Consider the following 13,407-nt stretch of genomic DNA (forward strand, 5'->3'; position numbering starts at 1 on the left):
AGATTCCCGGCCCTTTAATCACAGAGTGTGGGGGTCTGTTCCTAGGAGCTGTTGCTGTTACAATAAAGTGAGTCACTTAACGGCTTATAGCATTTGTTTACATTTGTATCAATTACTTCAAGAACAAAGTCAATTAACTTGTTTGTAAGTTTTACATAGCAATAAAGTATTTTTCACAGGACAGATACAATCAATCGTTTCTACAGACAGTAGCTTACAAGTTTTAACAGAAGATCCAAGAGATTTTTGTACTTGGTGAAACTGTTGGATTTTAAAGTGTGGGGGACAAATTATGGGGGGGTCACTGTCACTTGGGGGAATCACTGTTAGTACCTTCTTTAATATCCCTACACAGTCCATGATTTTTGGTGTCTATCAGAGTTACGAATTTAAGCTCCCAGGCTTGTCTTTTTGAAAGTGTTGTGCAGGTTTCCTTAGAGGATGAGGTCAGATAGAGAGCAAATGCTTTGTGAAAAGTGTTCACCCAAAGGCGATAAGATGTTCTTGTCTGTTATCCTTTTTCTGCACGAGTTCATTCAAGAGAGTAGTGAGTCTGGTTTCACCCACATAGTTTTTATTGAGACATTCAATGCACTGGATGAGGTTCGCCACTTGCTGTGATAGGCATGTGTAGGACTCATGGATCTTGAAAGGTGAATTCTGGGGGAACGTTGTTGATCGTTGTAGCAGTGGAGATATGTCTGCAGGTTTTGCATCTGTTGTTCTGGCAGGGTCTGGTGAAGGTCAGAAGTGGTACTTATATGCCCCTTGCTGACAAAAAATATGAATGCCTCCCAATTATTTAAAAATAGAAATAATAATAATCTCTTTCTTCCTTCCTACCTTCCTTCCTAGCCTGTAGGACAAATAACTCTATGGGTGGTATGCATATGTGCACATGCCTTTATGTGTGAAGACCTTTTTGAGGAAAAGCGAATTTGAAGAGTTTTGCACATCAGTCCTATGACCATTCCTATCTCTGGGAGTGCATTCCACAATCTAAGTCCAGCGCCTGTGAACGCTCTGTCTCCTGTGCTCATGAGCATCCTCATATAGGTTGACAATTGCATGGTCCCAGTGGAACATAGCTGTTGTGGGAGGTCTCCTCTACTGCTTAGAGCAAAGGAATGGGAATCAGGACTTCTAGGTTCTGTTCCTACTTCTGCCACAGAGTTACAGTGTGACCTGATTGATTTTTCCTTGTTTTTGGATCCAAGGGGTTTGGATCTGTATTCACCAGGAGTTGGTGGGGGATGGTTAATTTCTCCTTGTTTTAAGATCCAAGGGGTTTGGATCTGTATTCACCAGGGAATTGGTGAAAGGTTTCTCAAGGCTTCCCAGGGAAGGGAATTAGCTTTGGGAATGGTGGCAGCGGACCAGATCTAAGCTGCTAGTTAAGCTTAGAAGTCTTCATGCAGGCCCCCACAGTTGTACCTTAAAGTTCAAAGTGGGGATACAGCCTTGACATGGTTCTTAAAAAGAAGTGTGACCGTCGTCTGAAACATCTTCAGATGGGGGCAGGACTAAATGGATTAGTGCTCTGATCTAATATGTTCCTTAGTGACATCACCAAGGCCACCCAGAGGGAATCAGTGTTAGGCCTGGGGTAAGAATGCGATAGTCCCTTACTCTCAGTATTATGCTTCATCCACCAGTCACGTTATTCTACCAGTCGTGTTATTGAGCTGTACCTCCTAGTATCGAGAGGCCACACTGGCTGTTCAGTAGAGGAGCTGGCACAACTGACTCGTGTCCAGGAGAGAGCTGGTAGCACTGTGCTGGCTGGTAACCCTCCTTGACCAGATGCACACTGATCTAGGATCTCCCCCAAAAGTGAGAAATCCACTGACGTGTTCGTGGACCCCAAATGCCAGCCCTGGGAAGATCTATGGTGAGCCCTTGAAATGAATAGAAGCAGTGTGGCCAAATCCTTTAGCCGGCTTTGAAAATCTCAACCCAGATTAAGAAAGCACCATGAGAGACTTTCAACCCTGGTGATCAGTGCAAATTTTCAGGGCTATCTCCGCAACAGAAAGGGCTGGGAACATGCTTTTTATTTAAAATAAAAGTCGAGATTGTCTTAACATTTTCAGATCTGTGGAGCACGCAGCCACAAGCTTTGCGAACCTCGTCTGCCTGCTCCTCAGATTGTATAGATACATAGGAAACAGGCTTTCATTCTCTGCCACAAGACACCCTAAATCACAGGATAACAGGGTGAGGGGTGAAATTATATCTGAGACCTTATTGGTGCCATCTGGCTATTACAAAAGATGGAAGGATGAATTCAGGGAGGATTTGTCACTGGTCTCTCATGCAGGGAAGCAAGGCTGTAAAGAACCAAAGGGTGGTGACTTTGAACATACATCTTTCTCCCCTCAAAAGCATAAAGCTGCCTTATCAGAGAAGTTAACATCTCCCCTCCCCTGGAACATATGCACCTCTATTAAAGACAAATCAAGCCCTTATCTCCCCTTCTACATCCCTTCCTGGTGCTGACACTGAGCTTCTATTAAAGACAGAGTGCTCACATATTCCTTTGTTATCAGCTCCCTGAAAGGCCAGGATTTGTAACCTCTGGTGAATGGAAGTTTTTCTCACAGCTAAGCTAAGGCTACCATTCAGAGCTCTGTTTAAGCTACTGAAAGGAAGTGGGCTGGCTGCCTGATGATTGCACTGATTGGGGTGCTGGGACCAAGGGTGCTGGGGGTGTAGTAGTGGTTGAAGTGGTTTCCATCATATACAGGATTTACAGTTTGGGTCAATGGCTTTCACCACCCCCACTATACAAATTGTTCCAGCGCCCCGTTTGCTGAAAAGGTCTTCCTGTAGGTCAAATACTAGATACTGTAACCGGTTTCAGAGTGGTAGCCGTGTTAGTCTGTATCAGCAAAAATAACAAGGCGTCCTTGTGGCACCTTAGAGACTAACAAATTTCCTCATTGTTTTTGTAGATACTGTAAGTTCTGCAAGTCCAGCAGTGGGCCCCAACCAACCCTTATTTGGAAGGTGAGCCCACCCCACCGTGGAGTGTGGGGAGGGAGGTATTTAGTCCCCAAGTTCATCCATCTCAAATTAAAGGGAGACATATAAATCTGCAAGTCAGAAAATAATATAGCACATTAAATAAAATATACATTTCTCTTAGGGTATGTCTACACTACGAGAGTAGTTCGATTTTAGTTAAATCGAATATGTGCAATCGATATTAGAAAGTCGAACGTGTGTGTCCACACTAAGGACAGTAATTCGACTTTGTCAGTCCACACTACCGGGGAAAGCGTCGACATTGGAAGCAGTGCACTGTGGGCAGCTATCCCACAGTTCCCGCAGTCCCCGCTGCCCATTGGAATTCTGGGTCGAGCCCCCAATGCCTTCTGGGTAAAAAAATGTGGCGAGGGTGCTTTTGGGTAACTGTCGTCATCCGTCAGTCACTACCGCCCTGCCTCCCTCCCTGAAAGCGCCGGCGGGAAATCAGTTCGCGCACTTTTTGATCAGTGACAGCGCGGACGCCACAGCACTGCGATCATGGATCCCGCTGCGACCATCGCTGCAGTTGTGGCCGTTCTCAACACCTCGCACCTTATCATACACCTTTCCCTGAGGCAGATGCAGAGAAATCAGGCGAGGAGGCTACGGCACCGCCGTGAGGGCCGGAAGTCGGAGAGTAGCACAGAGCTGTCAGAAACCACGAGCCCCAGCGCCCAGGACATCACGGTGGCAATGGGGCATGTGGATTTTGTTGAACGGCGATTCTGGGCCCGGGAAACAAGCACGGACTGGTGGGACCGCATAGTGCTTCAGGTCTGGGATGAATCCCAGTGGCTGCGAAACTTTCGCATGCGGAAGGGGACTTTCCTGGAACTTTGTGACTTGCTGTCCCCTGCCCTGAAGCGCAAGGACACCCGCATGCGAGCAGCCCTGACTGTCCAGAAGCGAGTGGCCATAGCCCTCTGGAAGCTTGCAACGCCGGACAGCTACCGGTCAGTCGCGAACCACTTTGGCGTGGGCAAATCTACCGTGGGGGTTGTTGTCATGCAAGTAGCCAAGGCAATCGTCAAGGTACTGCTGTCAAAGGTAGTGACCCTGGGAAACGCGCAGGCCATCATAGATGGCTTCGCTGCGATGGGATTCCCAAACTGCGGTGGGGCTATAGATGGGACTCACATCCCTATCCTGGGACCGGGCCACCAGGCCAGCCAGTACATCAATAGAAAGGGCTACTTTTCAATGGTGCTGCAAGCACTGGTGGACCATCGGGGACGGTTTACAAACATCTACGTCGGATGGCCGGGCAAGGTTCATGACGCTCGCGTGTTCAGGAACTCTGGTCTGTTTAGACGGCTGCAGGAAGGTATTTACTTCCCGGACCACAAGATAACTGTTGGGGATGTGGAGATGCCTACAGTGATCCTCGGGGACCCAGCCTACCCGCTAATGCCCTGGCTCATGAAGCCCTATACTGGCACCCTGGACACAGAAAAAGAACTGTTCAACTACCGGCTGAGCAAGTGCAGAATGGTGGTGGAGTGTGCTTTTGGCCGTCTCAAGGGGAGATGGAGAAGCTTACTCACTCGCTGTGATCTCAGCGAAACCAATATCCCCATCGTTATTGCAGCTTGCTGTGTGCTCCACAATCTGTGTGAGAGCAAGGGGGAGACCTTTATGGCGGGGTGGGAGGTTGAGGCAAATAGCCTGGCTGCTGATTACGCCCAGCCAGACAGCCGGGCGATTAGAAGAGCCCAGCGGGACGCGCTGTGCATCCGGGAGGCTTTGAAAGCCAGTTTCAAGGCTGAGCAGGGTACCCAGTGACTTTTAAGTTTGTGGACACAGAAGCAGAACTTGCCCCCGTTTCTTTACCCAGTTGCCGTCGACTATCCTCTCCAATTACATACCCCCTTCACCCCCTTCCCAAAAAATAAAATCTGTTCTGTTTTGTTAATGGACACCGTTGTCTTTATTACTGTTTTCGCGGGAATGTTTTAAACCTGGGACGCAGACTGTGGCGGGGGGCGGGTTTAGGGTTGTGATGCAAATGATGCTTCTAAACTCCAGGAATGACAGGCTCCGCGGTGGTGGACTGGTTGTTTCAACGGAGCCTGCCAGCCCTCCTGGCCGGGACTGCGTGTATGTGTCGGCTATGTGACTGTCTTGCAGGGGGAGGAGGGTTACAGATCCCCTGCTGCGCGGCTCTGTAATGCAGGGTAAGGACCGCTGCATAAGATCTGTAACTGCCCTCCCCCGCCACCAAGTCACAGAGCAACACCACCCCCCCCACCACACAAAACATGAAAACCACCTCCCAGACTGACCAGGATAACTAGTCACTGCACTGTATATGTGCCCTGCTGCTGCACCTGCCCCCTGCTAAAGGTGACTGTCCTGTCCAATGACCAAGCCCCTTCCCCCCCCTTCAGACAGACTCCCCTCCAAAAGAAGAGGATGGAAACAGAAATGAACAGAAACGTATTCTTTATTAACAACCGCACATGGAACGGGGGCGTGAAACTTGGACGGGGTCTTGTGTGAGGCGGGTAGGAAAGGACTTTTCAAATTTTGGGGAATGAGAGCCTTCTAGTGGTAGAGCAGTCCGCAGGGGTGGAGTGAAATTTTTCACGGCCCCTTCCACCCCTCCGTGTTTGGACTTTGGGTGAGGGGGGTATGGGACTTGGTGGCGGGGCAGGGCAGTTACAGAGAGACTGCAGCGGGGCTCTCTCCTCCTGCCTCCGGTCCTGCAGAACATCCACAAGGCGGCGGAGCGTGTCCGTTTGCTCCCTCATTAGTCCAAGCAGCGTTTGAGTAGCCTGCCTGTCCTCCTGTCGCCACCTCTCCTCCCGTTCAATGTTTGCCCGGTGCATTTGGGACAAGTTCTCCCTCCACTGTGTCTGCTGGGCTGCCTGTGCTCGGGAGCATCCCATTAGTTCAGCAAACATGTCTTCCCGTGTCCTCTTCTTCCTCCTCCTAATGTGCGCTAGCCTCTGGGCAGATGTGGCTGTGGGAATTGGAAAAAGGGAGTGAATTCCTGAGACAGAGCAATGTATCTGTGAACAGAGAACATAGTCTTTCTCTGTGAACAAGACCATGCAGAGCACCTATCACACGCGCACTGAGGACAAGGTCGAATTTTCGGGCCTCGCCTACAGTGCCTGCGGTCTTGCTGTGGCGAGCTGAGGAGCAGGGCTGAACACCGGACTTTGTCTAGCTGGCAAACATGGTAAGCCGTAGACTTGTGGCCGCTTAAAACTTTAAGAGTGGCACTGGCCTCCTTTCACATAGAAAGCAATGCGAGTCTCTGCTGGCAGCAATCCTGCAAGCATGAACTCTGGCCCTGTCCCACCCCCTCGCGGCTGTAAACCGCGTGGCTGTAAACCGGCGGTTGCAGTTCTGTAAAGGGACGGGCAAGCAGTCCCAATACTAACTTTCCCCTACCTAATTCACAGCAGGGAGTCATGCCAGACATCACCCTCCTGAAGGTCTCGGAGAGCCAGAAGGAGAAGATGCTCCGGGACAGCCTGCAGAAACCGGGGCCATTTGCTGCAATGCTCTGCAAGGCCATGATCCCGGAGTACCTGCTGGCGTTGTGGCAGGGAAACGTGTCCTACCACGGGGGGCCTAATAAGCTCTCCCTGCCCAGGAACCTGCTCATGAGGCTGGAAAAACACCTGCAGGAGGCGTATGAGGAGTTCTCCGCGGAGGATCTCGCCTCTATCCCCGGTTACATTGACCAGTTCTTGGCTTAGGTGCCCTTGGAGGGACAAATGACTGCAGGGTTTTGGGCACTATAATCATGAAGCGGACATTGTGAAATTTTTTGAAAATGGTTCGGACTACATATTGAGGCGCCCAAAGACAGACTAATCATGATACACTTTGCACAGATTCCCCTTTTGTTTGACTTTCCTGTTTACATGTTTTGAAGCACTTTACCCACTGTTAATATTTTAAATCTTCCTGTTTTGTTGTAAATAAATGTTTACATGTTTGAAAGCACTTTAGCTACTGTTAATATTTTAAATATGCCAGTTATGTTGTAAATAAATGTTTAGATATTTAAAACACTTACTGCTTGATCCTTCCCCTGAATCTGTGTCTGGGGTAACGGCGGGGGACGGTTGGTAGGGGATCTCTGTCAGGGTGATGAAGAGCTCCTGGCTGTCGGGGAAATCAGCGGTGCCAGCGCTGTCGACTGCCTCGTCCTCCTCATCTCCTTCTTCATCTTCCCCGTCCGCTAACATGTCGGAGGAACCGGCCGCGGACAATATCCCATCCTCAGAGTCCACGGTCAGGGGTGGGGTAGTGGTGGCGGCCGCACCTAGGATGGAATGCAGTGCCTCGTAGAAACGGGATGTGTGGGGCTGGGATCCAGAGCGTCCGTTTGCCTCTTTGGTCTTCTGGTAGCCTTGTCTCAGCTCCTTGATTTTCACGCGGCACTGCGTTGCATCCCGGCTGTAGCCTCTCTCTGCCATGGCTTTAGAGATCTTCTCATAGGTCTTTGCATTCCGTCTTTTGGAGCGCAGCTCGGCAAGCACGGACTCATCTCCCCACACAGCGATGAGATCCAAGACTTCCCGATCCGTCCATGCTGGGGCCCTCTTTCTATTGGATTGCACGGCCATCTCTGCTGGAGAGCTCTGCATCGTTGCCACTGCTGCCACTGCTGCTGAGCTCGCCACGGTGTCCAAACAGAAACTGCGCTTCAAACTGCCCAGACAGGAAAAGGAATTCAAATTTTCCCGGGGTGTGGCTGGTCAGAGCATCCGAGCTCGGACTGCTGTCCAGAGCGTCAACAGAGTGGTGCACTGTGGGATAGCTCCCGGAGCTATTAGCGTCGATTTCCATCCACACCTAGCCTAATTCGATACGGCCATGTCGAATTTAGCGCTACTCCTCTCATTGGGGAGGATTACAGAAATCGATTTAAAGAGAGCTCTATGTCGAACTAAATGGCTTCCTGGTGTGGACGGGTGCAGGGTTAATTCGATATAACGGCGCTAAATTCGACATAAAAGCCTAGTGTAGACCAGGCCTTAGAATGGAGTCTCTTGACAGAAAACAAGCCCAGCTTTATACCTGTGCAAATAGAGGGATGTAATCCAATGTATCTCTAAGATCCCTATTCATAAGTTAATTAATGTGAATGAATGGATAAGCCATTGGAAGTAATGAATCTCATTACTGGGGGTGCGTCTGGATTTTCATGAAGCTAGGAGCCAAAGACAGAGTTGCCTTTCTGTCAGAGACTGAATAGGTACCAGAGAGAAACCTTGAATGAGGATGTAGTGCACTGAAGATGAAATGCATTAGGCTCAGTATTCTAAAAAGGCCCAGCCCCAAGACTAAGGAGCTCTTTTGTTTATATTCATTTGCTTCTTTATGTTTTTAGGTTAAGGTAGTGCTGGTGAAAGGTGCCAGATGAACAGCCCAGGAGGCTGACGTTCTCTGCCCCCAGAACAGATATGGTATAGGCAGCAACAGTGCAAATTTCCTCACTAAATATGCTTCCTCTTTAGGTGTAGGGAGGTAGCTCATTCCTAATGACCTCTGTGGAGACTGCCCCCGGTCTCAAATGTGTGTATTGGTGATGTGGACACATCTGTCCACTAGGGGAATGGAATTGACACCACCAGCTTGTTTCAGATAGGCCATGAACCACTGTCAGGTGGTAACAACTTTCCATCACTACTAACGTGGGGCAAATTGAAATTGGGATTCTGTTATTTTAAAGGTAATGGGGAACCTCAGACTCATTGAAGAAGAGCAATGTCTGTGTATATTCTGGTATGTCAAAGTGAATGGTTACATGTTTTGCTCTCTGTGTGTTCAGTGTCTGTATGTCTGAATATGTATCTGATACAATGGAAGGCAGAGAGAGGGGATACGGTTTGTAAGATGATCCTATCGAATGGGTTTGGTTCTGTGGCTGTTGATGATGCTTGCCCTCCAGTAGAGGGAAAGAATATTGCTCAGATGTGCCATCTGACCACATCTGCTGATACCATAGAATCCAACAGTCTGAACAGACTCCTTGCTCTGTTCAGTATAGGGCAGGAAAATGTTTTTAGTAAGGGAATAGTGCAATCAGCAGATTGGGCTCCATGCAATCACATTTTTGTCTTTTCTGTCCATCTCTCCAATGATCCTTGGGTACACTTAGCCATTCTGTGTGGATTCATATTAACAATAATTACGTATCTGAGGGAAGAGGGAGACCAGCCCAGGTATGGGGGTGAGGAATGGGAGAGGCATTATATAATAAATGTATCAGTGGGTTTTTTGTCCTAGCTGTCATAGGAGTCATAGATCTTGTGATCTGGTAAATCGCTAGGTGGCTCTCTGAGTTACTCAACATCTTTCTCTTTTGTTTTACTCTTTCTGTATTGACAGTAAAGTAATGCAAAAGACCTTCTGCACTGTATAGTTTTGATACCTTCTGGAAATGTTAGTGTGGGGCAAATCATTATGTGTCTGTGACATGAACAGGCAGTTCAAACCACAGAATCAAGCATTAACTTACAAATCAACCAGTCGGGACAATATGAATTCTAGGATATTAAGGGAATTAGCTAGCCAGGGCTGGCTCCAAGGTTTTGGCTGCCCCAAGCAGCCCCCCCCCCCAAAAAGCCGCGATCGCGATCTGTGGCGGCAATTCGGCGGAAGGTCCTTTGCTCCGAGCAGGAGTGAGGGACCGTCCGCCGAATAGCTGGACTTGCCGCCCCTCTCCGGAGTGGCCGCCCCAAGCACCTGCTTGCCAAGCTGGTGCCTGGAGCCGGCCCTGTAGCTAAGCAAATTCGTTGAACTGCTGGCATTTATTTTTGAAAAGTCAAAGACAGTTGAAGAGGTCCTGAAAGACTGGATGAAAGCAAATGTAGTACCAACTTTCAAAACAGGAAAAACTAGCGATTCTGGCCATTTCTGTCTTGTCAGTCTAACTTCTATCCCTTGTGAAATATTGTAACAAATACTTTGAGAGGACAGATTCTCCAGTCTGCTAAGTCCACTTGATGCTCTAAGTGGTGCAAAGTGGATTTAAAATAGCTAGAGATGACTAGTGGATCATTGCCCTCATGCAGGGGGACATTCCATTAGTGTCAAACTGGCAGAGATGCATAGCTGCCTACTGTGCCAGCCACTGCCCTATCTCTGGAGCAAAAGGAGGGAAGCGGCAGTGTGGCAGAACAGAGCTTCACTGTGCCCAATACCCAAAAGATCCCTGAGCAGCCTTTTGCCAGTGGCGTAAGTGAGCAATGCTCCCTTGTGGCTCTAACAGAGCTCAAGCACTATTAAAAACGTTACCTTTTTCATCTGCAGTGTGACAGAACCATGAGCAATAAATGGCAGGGGATTATAAAAAATAAATCTCGCCAGGCTAATTTGATTGTTCAGATATATATACGTAAAACTACAAAATTAGCAGCCATGGGGCATGCAGTAAACAGAATGTATTCTGATTTCAGTAGAGCATTCAACATGGTATTTCTGAAGTCTAATTGGAAAATTTGTTCAAATTGATTTGGGTAGGAACACTGCCATGTGGACTGAAAACTGAATCAAAGATCCTAGATAAAGTATAACATAAACAGCAATGTGTTCAGTTGGGGAGGCAGCCGGTGGAGAACCAGAGAGATCATTGTTAGGTCTTATTCAACATCTTCATTGATTATCCCAACAAGGGAGTCAACAGCTCATTATTGACATTTACGGAGAAGGAGGAGTTTCAAACATCAGGGAGGACGGAGCAGTAACGCATAATGACTGGACAGATTAGAAGCGTGGCAGAAAGTAATGAACTAGATTAGTCCTTGCAAAGTGCAGGTTAATATAGCTTGGGGGAAAATAATGTGAAATCATACACTTAATGAGAGAGAGAATCCTAGCAATCAGTAACAGTAAAAAAGACTGGGTGACAGTGGGCATCAAATTAGACATGAATTTACAAGGTGACATAGATGTGAAAAAGATCAATGCCATTTCAGATGACATAGGCAAAATTAACACCAACAACACATCGTATACAAAACAAGTACACCATTTCTGATCACCACATTACCAGAAACCTAAAATCAGGATTTTTGCCATCACATAAACCAGTGTTGCAAATTGTGGGTTAGAAGAAAGAAAATTTGGATACTCATTATTTTGAAGGGGACAAATTGATACAGGTTCCTTGGTGCTGTGGTGAAATACAGCACCAGAAACAGCAACATCTCAGTCCTGGAGGTCCCTGTGACAGAGTGCTAGGTATGAAAGCCTGAGGGCATGGCTACACTTGCAGATGTAGAGACCTTTGAGTTAGACCAGCCTTCGGAGAGCGCAGTAGGGAAAGCGCTGCAGTCTGTCCACACTGACAGCTGCAAGCACACTGGGATGGCCACATTTGTGGCACTTGCAGCGGCATTGGGAGTGGTGCATTATGGGCAGTTATCCCACAGAGCACCTCTTTCCATTCTGGCGCTCTGGCTTGTGGGAAGGGGGTGCGGGGCATTCTGGGTCCTGTCCCAACGCCCCGTGATGCATTGGTTCGCATCCCAGCAATCCCTCTGCTTCCGTCCACATTTGGCGCCATCTTTCATTGTTTTTTGTGCTGTGCGCTCTGTCTTCCCTTTCGGTCTGCGGGAATGGAGCTCGAACTGCTGAGGCTAAGTGCTGTTCACTCAGCTGCCATGACCCACCCTTCCAAAAGAGCCTGCAGTGCCTCAGCCCTCAGACATGTGGCAGCAGCCTATCCCTGAGCAGAGCCTGGGTCAGATGATCCTAGGCTCAGGTATTTCCCCAACCCCTCCAGAGTTGCAAATTAGTCTGTGCAACAGCACTACCCAGCCAGGAACCTACACTGCAAGTCACCAGGCAACAGACTCTCTAGACTGCCAGCCTGCTGTTCTTCCTGTTCCTGCCCCAGCTTTGCCCATGCCCTGCTCTGACCTTGCTTCAGGCCTGCATCTGCCTCTTGACTCCAAGACTCATGGACTCTGATCAGTTTTGACCCTTGGCCTGCATCTGGCCTTCGGCTATGGTACTAATTTGGCTTAACTGTGGACTCTGACCACCTGGCTTCAACTTCCTCTCCAACCACCAGGCCTGACTGCTTGGAACCAGCACCTGACAGTTTGCACAGACTCCACTGTACCAGATCCCACCAGGCTTGATTGAGCACCTGGGTGCTGCAGTCCCAGAGACGGCGTCCCTACTCCAGAGCCTCCAGAATCAAATTGCCCAGCTGCAGTTAGAGAACGCCTCTCTCCGAGTGCAGGTCCAGACATCTCCAGGATCCTTGGTGGCAGCCCTGGAGCATGGTCTGAAAATCCCATTGCCAGAGTGGTTTGATGATGATCACCACAAGTTTCGAGGGTTCGTTAACCAATGCCGCTTGCTGTTGCTGATGCGGCCATCCTTGCACCCAGATGATCAGGCAAAGATGGGACCTTTCAACTCAAGGTTCAAATCCCGCTACCATCTGAAACTCATGTATTTGATCATGAAATGACATGGTGGCCTCAGTATAGTTTCTAGTTTGTGGTGCCAGTCTCTACAGAGAAGCCAAGGACTGAATGGGTGTTTTGGCTGGGTACTAGCCTTTTCTTTTTCCAGGGAAGTGGATCTTAGCCTCCTTCTACTGTGTACACAAGTAACCCCTGAGAGTCAGAGTGGCAATCTGAGAAAAATGCCTGCACTAGCAGGTTGCTGCTGTCTATGTACAGTGTAGTATTAGAGTTGTGTGCAGTTTTGTTGCCCTCTGCTTATGTCCTAACTCGGTGGCCAGAGGAAGATCCTTTTTACCAACCATCCAAAAGGAAATCCCCATTTCCATACTACCTGGCAAATCAGGGCAGTTTTCAGTTATCACTAGAGGATCAACATAAAGACTTCAAAATGGGCTAGCCAAAGACAGAAGCGATCCTCACCAGCTGTCATGTTGTGTTTTATCAGAAGCAAGCTTTCCAAACACATCCCCTCTGCTGCCCACATGTGCCCTAGCACAGGCAGAGCCCTGCCAACCACATCTGCAGGTTCCCTCTCCAGCTCTGGGCCCGTGCCACACCCAAAGGAAGCTGTATTTCACTTGCACTGATTGACTCAGGAGTGTCTGGCAAATTTAGAGACTTGGCCTTTGCTTGAGTCAACCAGTTGCCCATCCAGAGGAAGCTTGTGCCTGATCGGGCAGAGACCACTCACAGCCGTATGCTGACCTCCCGGCACAGTTTCCTATGAGAGAGCCCCTTCCCAGGTCAGAAATTATGCAAATCTACCTGATCCTTTTGCTGCACTTTTGGATAAGATTGGGCCTACCCTGGCTCGCCCTCCACAATCCAAACATGTCGTGGGTGGCGTGGGAGGTATGGTTCAACTCTGGGGTTTGATGGCTGCAATGCCTAGGAAGACCCAGCGGGGAGATGATGGAACCCCACCCCT

Source organism: Terrapene carolina, unplaced genomic scaffold (genome assembly GCF_002925995.2).
Source record: "Terrapene carolina triunguis isolate 2854851 unplaced genomic scaffold, T_m_triunguis-2.0 Scaffold96, whole genome shotgun sequence".
NCBI classification, from domain to species: Eukaryota; Metazoa; Chordata; order Testudines; family Emydidae; genus Terrapene; species Terrapene triunguis.